This window comes from Oncorhynchus keta, unplaced genomic scaffold, assembly GCF_023373465.1.
Source record: "Oncorhynchus keta strain PuntledgeMale-10-30-2019 unplaced genomic scaffold, Oket_V2 Un_scaffold_275_pilon_pilon, whole genome shotgun sequence".
NCBI lineage: Eukaryota > Metazoa > Chordata > Actinopteri > Salmoniformes > Salmonidae > Oncorhynchus > Oncorhynchus keta.
Window position 1 is genome coordinate 259,342 of NW_026290897.1, and position 13,159 is coordinate 272,500.

Here is a 13,159-nt window from a genome sequence, read left to right on the forward strand (position 1 = left end):
GGAATATGTGTCATTAAATGTGGAATGGACATCTCCCCGGGCCTCCCATATTCAGCATTCCTCTGTCAGTGTGATTATTCACTAAGTCAGGAATATGTGTCATTAAATGTGGAATGTATAACCGACATCTCCCGGGCCTCCCATATTCAGCATTCCTCTGCAACGCCAGTCAGTGTGATTATTCACTAAGTCAGGAATGTGTCATTAAATGTGGAATGTATAACCGACATCTCCCCAGGCCTCCCATATTCAGCATTCCTCTGCAACGCCAGTCAGTGTGATTATTCACTAAGTCAGGAATATGTGTCATTAAATGTGGAATGTATAACCGACATCTCCCGGGCCTCCCATATTCAGCATTCCTCTGCAACGCCAGTCAGTGTGATTATTCACTAAGTCAGGAATATGTGTCATTAAATGTGGAATGTATAACCGACATCTCCCCGGGCCTCCCATATTCAGCATTCCTCTGCAACGCCAGTCAGTGTGATTATTCACTAAGTCAGGAATATGTGTCATTAAATGTGGAATGTATAACCGACATCTCCCGGGCCTCCCATATTCAGCATTCCTCTGCAACGCCGGTCAGTGTGATTATTCACTAAGTCAGGAATATGTGTCATTAAATGTGGAATGTATCCGACATCTCCCCGGGCCTCCCATATTCAGCATTCCTCTGCAACGCCAGTCAGTGTGATTATTCACTAAGTCAGGAATATTTGTCATTAAATGTGGAATGTATAACCGACATCTCCCCGGGCCTCCCATATTCAGCATTCCTCTGCAACGCCAGTCAGTGTGATTATTCACTAAGTCAGGAATATGTGTCATTAAATGTGGAATGTATAACCGACATCTCCCCAGGCCTCCCATATTCAGCATTCCTCTGCAACGCCAGTCAGTGTGATTATTCACTAAGTCAGGAATATTTGTCATTAAATGTGGAATGCATAACCGACATCTCCCCAGGCCTCCCATATTCAGCATTCCTCTGCAACGCCAGTCAGTGTGATTATTCACTAAGTCAGGAATATGTGTCATTAAATGTGGAATGTATAACCGACATCTCCCCAGGCCTCCCATATTCAGCATTCCTCTGAAACGCTATTCACTAAGTCAGGAATATGTGTCATTAAATGTGGAATGCATAACCGACATCTCCCCGGGCCTCCCATATTCAGCATTCCTCTGCAACGCCAGTCAGTGTGATTATTCACTAAGTCAGGAATATTTGTCATTAAATGTGGAATGTATAACCGACATCTCCCCGGGCCTCCCATATTCAGCATTCCTCTGCAACGCCAGTCAGTGTGATTATTCACTAAGTCAGGAATATGTGTCATTAAATGTGGAATGTATAACCGACATCTCCCCGGGCCTCCCATATTCAGCATTCCTCTGCAACGCCAGTCAGTGTGATTATTCACTAAGTCAGGAATATGTGTCATTAAATGTGGAATGTATAACCGACATCTCCCCGGGCCTCCCATATTCAGCATTCCTCTGCAACGCCAGTCAGTGTGATTATTCACTAAGTCAGGAATATGTGTCATTAAATGTGGAATGTATAACCGACATCTCCCCAGGCCTCCCATATTCAGCATTCCTCTGCAACGCCAGTCAGTGTGATTATTCACTAAGTCAGGAATATGTGTCATTAAATGTGGAATGTATAACCGACATCTCCCCAGGCCTCCCATATTCAGCATTCCTCTGCAACGCCAGTCAGTGTGATTATTCACTAAGTCAGGAATATGTGTCATTAAATGTGGAATGGACATCTCCCGGGCCTCCCATATTCAGCATTCCTCTGCAACGCCAGTCAGTGTGATTATCCACTAAGTCAGGAATATGTGTCATTAAATGTGGAATGTATAACCGACATCTCCCGGGCCTCCCATATTCAGCATTCCTCTGAAACGCTATTCACTAAGTCAGGAATATGTGTCATTAAATGTGGAATGTATAACCGACATCTCCCCGGGCCTCCCATATTCAGCATTCCTCTGCAACGCCAGTCAGTGTGATTATCCACTAAGTCAGGAATATGTGTCATTAAATGTGGAATGTATAACCGACATCTCCCCGGGCCTCCCATATTCAGCATTCCTCTGCAACGCCAGTCAGTGTGATTATCCACTAAGTCAGGAATATGTGTCATTAAATGTGGAATGTATAACCGACATCTCCCCGGGCCTCCCATATTCAGCATTCCTCTGCAACGCCAGTCAGTGTGATTATCCACTAAGTCAGGAATATGTGTCATTAAATGTGGAATGTATAACCGACATCTCCCGGGCCTCCCATATTCAGCATTCCTCTGCAACGCCAGTCAGTGTGATTATCCACTAAGTCAGGAATATGTGTCATTAAATGTGGAATGTATAACCGACATCTCCCGGGCCTCCCATATTCAGCATTCCTCTGCAACGCCAGTCAGTGTGATTATCCACTAAGTCAGGAATATGTGTCATTAAATGTGGAATGTATAACCGACATCTCCCCAGGCCTCCCATATTCAGCATTCCTCTGCAACGCCAGTCAGTGTGATTATCCACTAAGTCAGGAATATGTGTCATTAAATGTGGAATGTATGACATCTCCCCAGGCCTCCCATATTCAATTCCTCTGCAATGCCAGTCAGTGTGATTATCCACTAAGTCAGGAATATGTGTCATTCTCCCCGGGCCTCCCATATTCAGCATTCCTCTGCAATGCCAGTCAGTGTGATTATCCACTAAGTCAGGAATATGTGTCATTAAATGTGGAATGTATAACCGACATCTCCCCAGGCCTCCCATATTCAGCATTCCTCTGCAACGCCGGTCAGTGTGATTATTCACTAAGTCAGTAATATTTGTCATTAAATGTGGAATGTATAACCGACATCTCCCCGGGCCTCCCATATTCAGCATTCCTCTGCAACGCCGGTCAGTGTGATTATTCACTAAGTCAGGAATATTTGTCATTAAATGTGGAATGTATAACCGACATCTCCCCGGGCCTCCCATATTCAGCATTCCTCTGCAACGCCGGTCAGTGTGATTATTCACTAAGTCAGGAATATGTGTCATTAAATGTGGAATGTATAACCGACATCTCCCCGGGCCTCCCATATTCAGCATTCCTCTGCAACGCCGGTCAGTGTGATTATTCATATTTGCTTTTCATTTCAGCCAGCAGTGACACAGTGTGAAGGAGTGAACGGGAGTCTAACTGTGGCTACTGTGACCTACAGAACAGTAGGCAGGATATTACACAGTTATACAGCACCTTCGGAAAGTTTTCAGACCCTGTGACTTTTTCCACATTTTGTTTCGTTAAAGCCGTATTCTGAAATGGATTAAAAATAAATAAAGATATGACAATCTACACAGAATAACCCATAATGGCAATGCAAAAACAGGTTTTTAGAAATTGTTGCAAATGTAAGAAAATAAATAAAACTGAAATATCTTATTTACATAAGTATTCAGACCCTTTGCTAAACTGTATGTTGGTTAAGGGCTTGTAAGTAAGCATTTCACGGTAGTCTACACTTGTTGTATTCGGCGCATCTGGCAAATAAAGATTAATTTGATTTGAAATAGGTCAGCTGTAGGTACAGTATACAGTTCATTAGGAAAGTATTCAGGCCTCTTGACTTTTTCCACATTTTGTTACGTTACCGCCTTATTCAAAAATGTATAAAATACATTTGATTCCTCATCAATCTACACACAATACCCAATAATGTCAAAGTGAAAACAGGTTTTTAGACATTTTTGCAAATTTATAAAAAATAAATAGAGAAAGACCTTATTTACATAAGCATTAAGACCTTTTGCTATGAGACTCGTAATTGAGCTCAGGTGCATCCTGTTTCCATTGATAATCCTTGAAATGTTTCTACAACTTGATTGGAGTCTACCTGTGGTAAATTCAATTGATTGGACATGATTTGGAAAGGAACACACCTGTCTATATAAGGTCCCACAGTTGACAGTGCATGTCAGAGCAAAAACCAAGCCATGAGCTTGAAGGAATTGTCAATAGACTTCCGAGACAGGATTGTGTCAAGGCACAGATCTGGGAAAGGGTACCAAAACATTTCAGCAGCATTGAAGTTCCCCAAGAACACAGTGGCCTCCATCAATTTAATTTATTTGGTACTTTTGACCCTTTTTTCTTCCCAATTGGTAGTTACAGTCTTGTCCCATCGCTGCAACTACCGTACGAACTCGGGAGAGACGAAGGTCGAGAGCCATGCATCCTCCGAAACACGACCCTGGCAAGCCGCACTGCCCACTTAACCCGAAAGCCAGCCACACCACTGTGTCAGAGGAAGCAACGCACAGCTGGCGACCGGAGTCAGCGTGCATGCGCCCAGCCACCACAAGGAGTCGCTAGAATGTGATGAGACAGGGACATCCCAGCCGGTCTCCTGGTTGCAGCTGGCTGCGACACAGCCCAGGATTGAACCCGGGTCTGTAGTAATGCCTCTAGTACCGCGATTCAGTGCCTTAGACCTCTGTGCCACTCGGGAGGCCCATCCTTTTCAAGTGGAAGAAGTTTGGAACCACCAAGACTCTTCCTAGAGCTGGCCGCCTGGCCAAATGGAGCAATCGAGGGAGAAGGCCTTTTTCTTGTTCAGGGAGGTGACCAAGAACCTGATGGTCACTCTCACAGAGCTCTAGAGTTCCTCTGTGGAGATGGGAGAACCTTCCAGAAGGACAACCATCTCTGCAGTACTCCACCAATCAGGCCTTTATGGTAGAGTGGCCAGACGGAAGTCACTCCTCAGGAAGGGGCACATGACAGCCCGCTTGGAGTTTGCCAAAAGTAATCTAAAGACTCTAAGACCATGAGAAACACAATTCTCTGGTTGATGAAAGTAAGATTGAACTCTTTGTTCTGAATGCCAATCATCAGGTCTGGAGGAAACCTGGCACCATCCCTATGGTGAATTATGGTGGTGGCAGCATCATGCTGTGTGGATGTTTTTCAGTGGCAGAGACTGGGAAACTAGTCAGGATCTAGGCAAAGATGAACAGACCAAAGTACAGCGAGATCCTTGATGAAAACCTGCTCCAGAGCGCTCAGGACCTCAGACCGGTGGCGAAGGTTCACCTTCCAGCAGGACAATGACCCTAAGCACACAGCCAAGACAATGCAGGACAGGCTTCGGCACAAATCTCTGAATGTCCTTGAGTGGCCCAGCCAGAGCCCAGACTTGAACCCGATCAAACATCTCTGGAGTGACCTGAAAATAGCTGTGCAGCAACGATTCCCATCCAACCTGACAGAGCTTGCAAAGATCTGCAGAGAATGAGAGAACCTCCCCAAATAAAGATGTGCCAAGCTTTTAGCATCAATCCCAATAAGACTTGATGCTGTAATCACTGGCAAAGGTGCTTCAACAAAGTACTGAATAAAGGGTCTGAATAATTATGCAAATGTGATATTTCATACATTTTTTTAAATAAATTAGCAAAACAATTCCAAAAACATGTTTTTGCTTTGTCATTATGGGGTATTGTGTGTAGATTGATGAGGAAATGGTTTTTAAATACATTTTAGAATAAGGCTGAAACGTAAAGAAATACTTTCCGAAATACTTTTGCTGAATACTTTCCGAAGGCACTGTCGTTACAGTAACATACACTGAGTGTACAAAACTGTTACGCCCTGATCTGTCTCACCTGTCCTTGTGATTGTCTCCACCCCTTCCAGGTGTCATTTATTTTCCCCAGTGTATTTATCCCTGTTTTTCCTGTCTCTCTGTGCCAGTTCATCCTGTATGTTTCCAAGTCAACCAGCATTCTTCCCGTTCTCCTGCTTTTTGCATTCTCCTTTTTCTAGTCCTACTGGTTTTGACCCTTGCCTGTTTCTGGACTTTGAACCCTGACTATTCTGCCTGCCTTGACCACGAGCCTGTCTGCCACTCCGTACCTCCTGGACTCTGATCTGGGTTTTTTTCTCTGCCTACCCCTTTAGATTAATAAACATTGTAAGACTCCAACCATCTGCCCCCTGTGTCTGCATTTGGGTCTCACCTTGTGCCTTGATACAAAACATTGCTATTTCCATGACATAGACTGACCAGGTGAATCCAGGGGAAAGCTATGATCCCTTATTGATGTCACTTGTTAATCCATTTCAATCAGTGTATATGAAGGGGAGGAGACAATGCATTGAGGCTGTTCTGAGGGCAAAAGAGGAAGCAACACAATATTAGGAAGGTGTTCCTGATGCTTTGTACACTCAGTGTAAGTGGCAGTGACCTCACAAAGATATGTAGGGCGCTAATTTCAAACAATGTACAGTTTTTCTCTTCTTGTTCAGGCCGTCAAAAATATGTAGTTAATTGATTCAAAGCGAAAAGTCAGTGGTCAGTGCTTTCTCCGTGCTGTATGTAGGCGACGTGAGGGAAGACAAGACCATCAATAAACTGTTACATTAACTGTCATCTTCAGGCACATTAGATCAAGTGACACAGACACAGACACAGGCACTGACAGTGTCAATAGTGTTGTGAATTCTTGTTTAGCACCCCAGAATGCAATTCCAATCACATCTATCATCAAAGTTAAGAGTAAAAAACTATGTAAAACAGCTACCACGCACAGCACTCTGGGTCATAAACAAAGATGCTGCTGAACTTCAGGAAGCAAAGCCCTGAGCACCATGTTTGTAGAGTTGATATCCCAAGTATCAACGCTGTGAAACAGAGGAAACTAACTACTAATCACAGTCCCATGATCTCCCTATGGGAAAAGTGATGGATATACAGACTACATTATAGATGGCGGAAGAGAGGAAGACTTCAAGCATGAATATCATGAGCATCATACTATAGCATGTCCTAGTCATGTTGTTTCTCCAGGAGTCATTGGTACCAATATCTTCATATTACAGTATCTTGGACTTCAACATTCATTATCCATAGTAATAATAACTTTTACCCATCTTAATCCATTAATATATGCTTTATAAAGCATGTGATTAGCTGAACATGTGTTGCATTAAATTGACTACAAATCACCCCAAAAATAGTAAATCATGGTATGCAGGATTTAGCTGCATTATTGAAAACACAGTATTCTCTTTGAAGAAACATTTAGTAATTAGTAACCAGAGAACAACTGCAAAGAGGATCAAACAAATCATTCTTAGATATTTCAGTGATCAGAAATCATTCCTGATCCTCCCCTGTAATTAAAGCCGAACAGACAACTTCTTCCTCAAATTAATGGACAGGTCAGTGGACTAAAAAGAGCAAGAGCCATGTTTGATTCAGAGGAGCACGTAGTGAAGCCGTTCTCTCCACACTTGAAAGTCTAAATGTATGGTTGTGCTAAAATGGGTGTCAGTGTCTGCACTCAATTTTGGTAATAATTTGCTTTGAGGGAGGCAGAAAGAGAGAGAAACATGGAAGCAATTTGTGATAGCACGGCCAAGTTGTATTTTTCCTCAAAATAAACTTATTGTAACTATTGACCTTTCCAATGCTTGAATGGCATTTCCAACAACCATTCTGGAATGTCATTGCTGTTCTCTAGCATAACTTTTGAATCAGTGTTGTTTTAGGCCCCATCTCCAGAGCTAAGCACTTCAACTATTACTGTGTCCTCAATGTACATTTATCACACTGTTTGGACAGTCCTTCCCTCTGTTAATCCTGTGTTGCTGCTGGACTCCCTGTCAGAAACCTAAAACACTTTGAACACAAAAGTATAGAGGGAAGATAGTTTCATTGAATTTCACGTATAACTCAACCGTTTTTTTGTAATGAGTCGATAATGAACAAGTTTCATATTAAAGGCTGCTCACACAATCGTGACTAACATTTGGCTATCACATCTAAAATAGTTTGACTATCTGTTAATGAAGAGAGCCTCTAAGATGTTCTCACATAGTGCTATGATTCATTAATGCTTTGAGATCCCTTCCCATGTTACTCTGCTGCTCCCTTGTGGTGTGTCCAGATATCAGAGTCAGTAGATCTGTATGGGACTTAATGGCCAAGTAACTAGGCTTAAGAGAAAAAGCAGGTGCACAACATTCACTTATTAAAATACAACATGTGAAAAGTGAACAGATTTGCTGTAGCTCAGATCTTCTTACTCATTTTAACTTATTGTTTTCACAATAATATTTGAGCTGCTCCTGTCTGAAACATCTGATAGCCCTCTGGTAGACAGTGACTCCTTCAAGAGGCTAGCAGTCTGGCAGTAATGATAACTTACAGTAACTGCACAGTACAATGTTGTTTGTTAGTTTTCTTATTTGTTTCAGACGTACTTGACCCAGTATGATCACCATCAGACACCTCAATAGCCTTCTACTCCTACCCAGCCCCCATCACCTTCCTCCAGCCACAGCCATGTGATCTCCCCTCCCCCTCCCTCCTCTAAAGCAATCAGGTAAATCCCACATTAACTCCTGGGGAAACGGGACATTAATATTTCAGTTGTTTCCAGGCCTGTTTGCGCTATACATCAATGCCTGGCCGCTCCTTTCAGAGCCATACATTAGAACTACTTTCAAAATACTTAATTGTCAGCCCATGGCAGTCTCATTACTTATTAAGATAAGAGGAAAGATGTGCAAAAAGAGCAGTTGGTGGCTCAGCTTTCTTTAAAAGCTTCCTTCTACTGTGATGCTGCCAACCTTGTCCTCCTCCTCTTCATCTCCCACATCCTCCTCCTCGCCCTCCTCCTACTCCTCCTCCTTTCCCACCTCCTCCTCCACCTCCTCCTCCTCCTCTTCTTCCCCCTCATCCCCCACATCCCCCCCACCCTCCTACTCCCCATCCTCTCCCTCCGCCTCCTCTTCTTCCGCCTCCTCTCCCACCTATTCCTCCTCTGTTACCTCCTCCTCCTCCACCTTTTCCTCCTCCTTATCCTCTTCTACTACCATCTCCTCCTCCATCTTCGCCACCTTCATCTTCCTCTTCCACTTCCTCCTCCACCTCATCATTCAAGCTCCTTGATGTGTTAAAAGGAGTTGCTCAGCTAAAATAAGTAGCAGTACCATAGTTTACTTAAAGACAAAAGAGAATAATGCCTGTCTGTTGTGTAGTGTAATGTAATGTGTAGTAAAGTAAGTGTTCAGCTTACCATTACCAGGATGCTTCAAAGACTTCTACCACTGCAAACCGGCCATGTTGACCCTTAATCTGTCAGAGTGATTTAAAACAGCATTTAGTTGGTGCCATTCATTTACATCCACTGAACATCCTTCCATATAAACCACATGAATGACTCATTTAGGAAGGCAACATACACTACCATTCAAAAGTTTGGGGTCACTTAGAAATGTCCTTGTTTTTTAAAGAAAAGCACAGAGGCCAGCAACATAGAATATATAGAATAGAATATATGCCATTTAGCAGACGCTTTTATCCAAAGCGACTTACAGTCGTGTGTGCATACATTCTACGTATGGGTGGTCCCGGGGATCGAACCCACTACCCTGGCGTTACAAGCGCCATGCTCTACCAACTGAGCTACAGAAGGACCACAGAGGCCAGCAACCATCACTCCTGTGTTCCAATGGTGCGTTGTGTTAGCTAATCCAAGTTTATCATTTTAAAAGGCTAATTGATCATTAGAAAACCCCTTTTCAATTATGTTAGCACAGCTGAAAACTGTTGTCCTGATTAAAGAAGCAATAATAAAACTGGCCTTCTTTAGACTAGTTGAGTATCTGGAGCATCAGCATTTGTGGGTTCAATTACAAGCTTAAAATGGCCAAAAAACGAATAACTTTCTTCTGAAACTTGTCAGTCTATTCTACTTCTGAGAAATGAAGGCTATTCCATGCGAGAAATTGCCAAGAAACTGACGATCTCGTACAACGCTGTGTACTACTCCCTTCACAGAACAGCGCAAACGGTCTCTAACCAGAATAGAAAGAGGAGTGGGAGGCCCCGGTGCACAGCTGAGCAAGAGGACAAGTACATTCAAGTGTCTAGTTTTAGAAACAGATGCCTCTTTCTATTCTGGTTAGAAACAGTTTGTTCTGTTCTGTGAAGGGAGTAGTACACAGCGATTGTTGCTGATAATGGGCCTCTGTATGTCTATGTAGATGCTCGATAAAAAATCAGCCGTTTCCAGCTACAATAGTCATTTACAACATTAACAATGTCTACACTGTATTTCTGATAAATTTGATGTTATTTTAATGGACAAAAAAGTGCTTTTAAAAAACAAGGGCATTTCTAAGTGACCCCAAATGTTTGAATATTAGTGTACTTCAATCCTAATCTACATCAAAGTTAAACTATGAATTTCTGTAAAGACCACATTTCTCTTTGTATCTCTCTAAAACCATTCTAGTGAGTTGTTATAAGGAAAGCTTGCAAAGTAGTGGTGACACAAATGTCCTTGTGACACAACTGTGCCTGGGGATCACCACGGGGTCAGGGGAAAATGTGTCTGGCATCCATTTCCTCCAATGTCACAAACTGTGCCTTTATAAAGTGCTCTTGTCCCAATGACAAGTCAGGCTGAGGAAATGTTCTGCCCCTTTGCAGCAGGCTGTTAGATGTTATCTGGTTAAGAGGAATCGGGGAATGGATATGGCTGAGGTAGCCTCCTGCTCAAGTATGTCTGAAACCCCAGGACCCAAAGTGTCACGTACTCTTTACTGATCATGATGTGATTCCACAATGTTGGAAACAAACAGATCATAAATCCATGTCAAATAATTGTGACAGTTCTGTAGATTCCCCACCACTTACAAAGGAAGCTCAAGCATAGACCTTTCATTGTAAAATATTTTTGTTTGTTGTTATTGACAAATGAATTCTACAAACATCTGTTGTATACAGTCCATTGCCAAGATGGAAGTCTTCACTTCTATTGGCTTGAATATATTTTTCAGGATATAAACAATTCAACAAGTCAGTGGTATATTTAGTAAAATAAGCTCAAATGTCTGCAGACTCCACATACTGTAACAGAGTAAATCATTCTAATGAGAAATAAAGTAGGTTGGAGAGTTGTCTTTCATTTCAAATAGAAACGTCTGTTTCTCTAATCAGCAACACTGCTATAAATACTTACATATTTGTTTTAGAGACCAATCCAGTCATCTGTCTTCAGACAAACAACAGAGAGGGGGATAAACTTTACAGCATATTCAATCTGTGTTTTACTTTTCAGGGGCTAGACAAAGAGCTAATGTAAAATAAGTGTCATGGTACACTTTTAAACACAGGCCCTTATGCAATTTGATTACCACGTCATATGCTCTTAATGTCTCCAGCATGTCTCTCTCTCTCTCTCTCTGTCTTCGACAGGCATGTCTCTAGGCCTGTGCTCCATTAAAGAGCAGACCGAAACCTTGTCCCCACTTCACAGCATTGCCTTTTGGAAATTGGAGCACGTGCCCTCTCTCCTATTCGGCTCAGAAATAGTTTACTAAGCCCAACACATCATGGAATCATTTGGGACAGCTGGGGGGGTTTATGAATCAGTTTCAGGGGCTCAGAGCAGCGTTGAAATTATTTTCATTACAGCACCCTCTGGTGGAATATTCATGGTGGGCAGGAATATAGAGGCTTCTGAGCATAGATATAGAGTGCAGGCTGTGTTCGATATAAACAAATACGATAAACTAATAGATGGACAAGACACAAGTGTTTCAGCATCTAGGCTATGGGCTGTACCTTCTTCTAAGGTTCGATTTCACATGCACTCTATCCTAACTACAGTTGTTGTTTCTTTAACTGTTCTCAGTGACCCCATCTATACCAGCTCATAATAATGGCCGGAATGGTGCAAATGGAATGGGATTGATGTATTTGATAACATTCCAGTGATTCCGCTCCAACCTCTTGTGATCTATACCATTCTAAAAAGAATACTAACCTTTGAAAAATTCACTCTGTAACTTAAAGAGAGAGAGAGTGCATTTTTCACAACAAAACACAGCAGGCCACTTTAATTAAAGGAGAAGACCAGACCATAAATCCAACACAACACAATACGGGGACATTAAGCTAAACTGATTAATGTGTGGCAAAGGGCTATACTCTTCAGCCCAATCTCAGGGTGGACAATTCCATGCACCTTTCCTTCATGGTTTGCATAAAGCCACAGAGGGGAACTGCTGTACAGTACACAAGGTTTCCTCTGTTCCCCAACTGATTATTTACACAACGTCCCATTATCAGCCGTCCCAACTCAGGCTATTAGTCATCTCTGAGCAGGGGACAGGTCCAGAAACCCTGCGTTTACTATTAGCTGGTGATGAATGGAGAGGCATTTCAATGGCCATACATCAAGCAGGCACCTCCTAAACAAGATCTCCCATCCATCGCTCTAGGGGAGATACTGTTAATATTCTACTGGCAACCGCACCATACATATCCTGTCCCTACATTTTACATGCACTATTTCATAAGTTTTACTTTGGTCTTTAATGGCTGAACCTCGTAGGCCAATTCATCAACTGATGTGGAACAATAATATCAGTAGATCAGCCTCAACGTAAAAAATAAACACATTTGCATTAACAACATATTTGAAGGGATAATGGAGTCAGTGTTGACAAACGTGATGATTGCAAGAAAATGTCTAGTGTGGAAGATTCAGCACACACACACACATACACACACACACATACACACTACACTTCATGTGGTCAAACATAACCGTCTGCCTTGTAACAATGGTGACAAACCTACAGAGACGGATGTCAAACAGCATTTAGATTAATGAGCACTGGTAGTCGAATGGCGGGTGTGTTTTGCAGGCTCAGTTGTGGATACTGTATATACAATAATTCAATTACATATTTAGATTTGAAAATGATTGTCAAAACTCCTTCATGATGTTGGACAAGATATAATTCAGTCACCAGATAAATACATTTGATTACAGTAAAGGACAGGGGCTGAGAAAGACATCCAAACCTTTAATTCCCAGTAAAACTACAAATACTATGAATTCTGATCAATATGTTTTAAAAAGTTGTAGAAATTCAATAGTGAAGCTAAAATTGAAGCAGCATGTTTTACTTTTGCTAAGTTAGTCTGAACTAACTATCCAGCTGTTAACTGTTGAAGACTCCCACCTTGGTCCCTGAGAAGCCTCAATCGATAGAATTAACTCAGCCCTGCCTTTTTGCTAATTTCTCTTTCTTCCTTCTTAAAACAAAGTGAACAGTG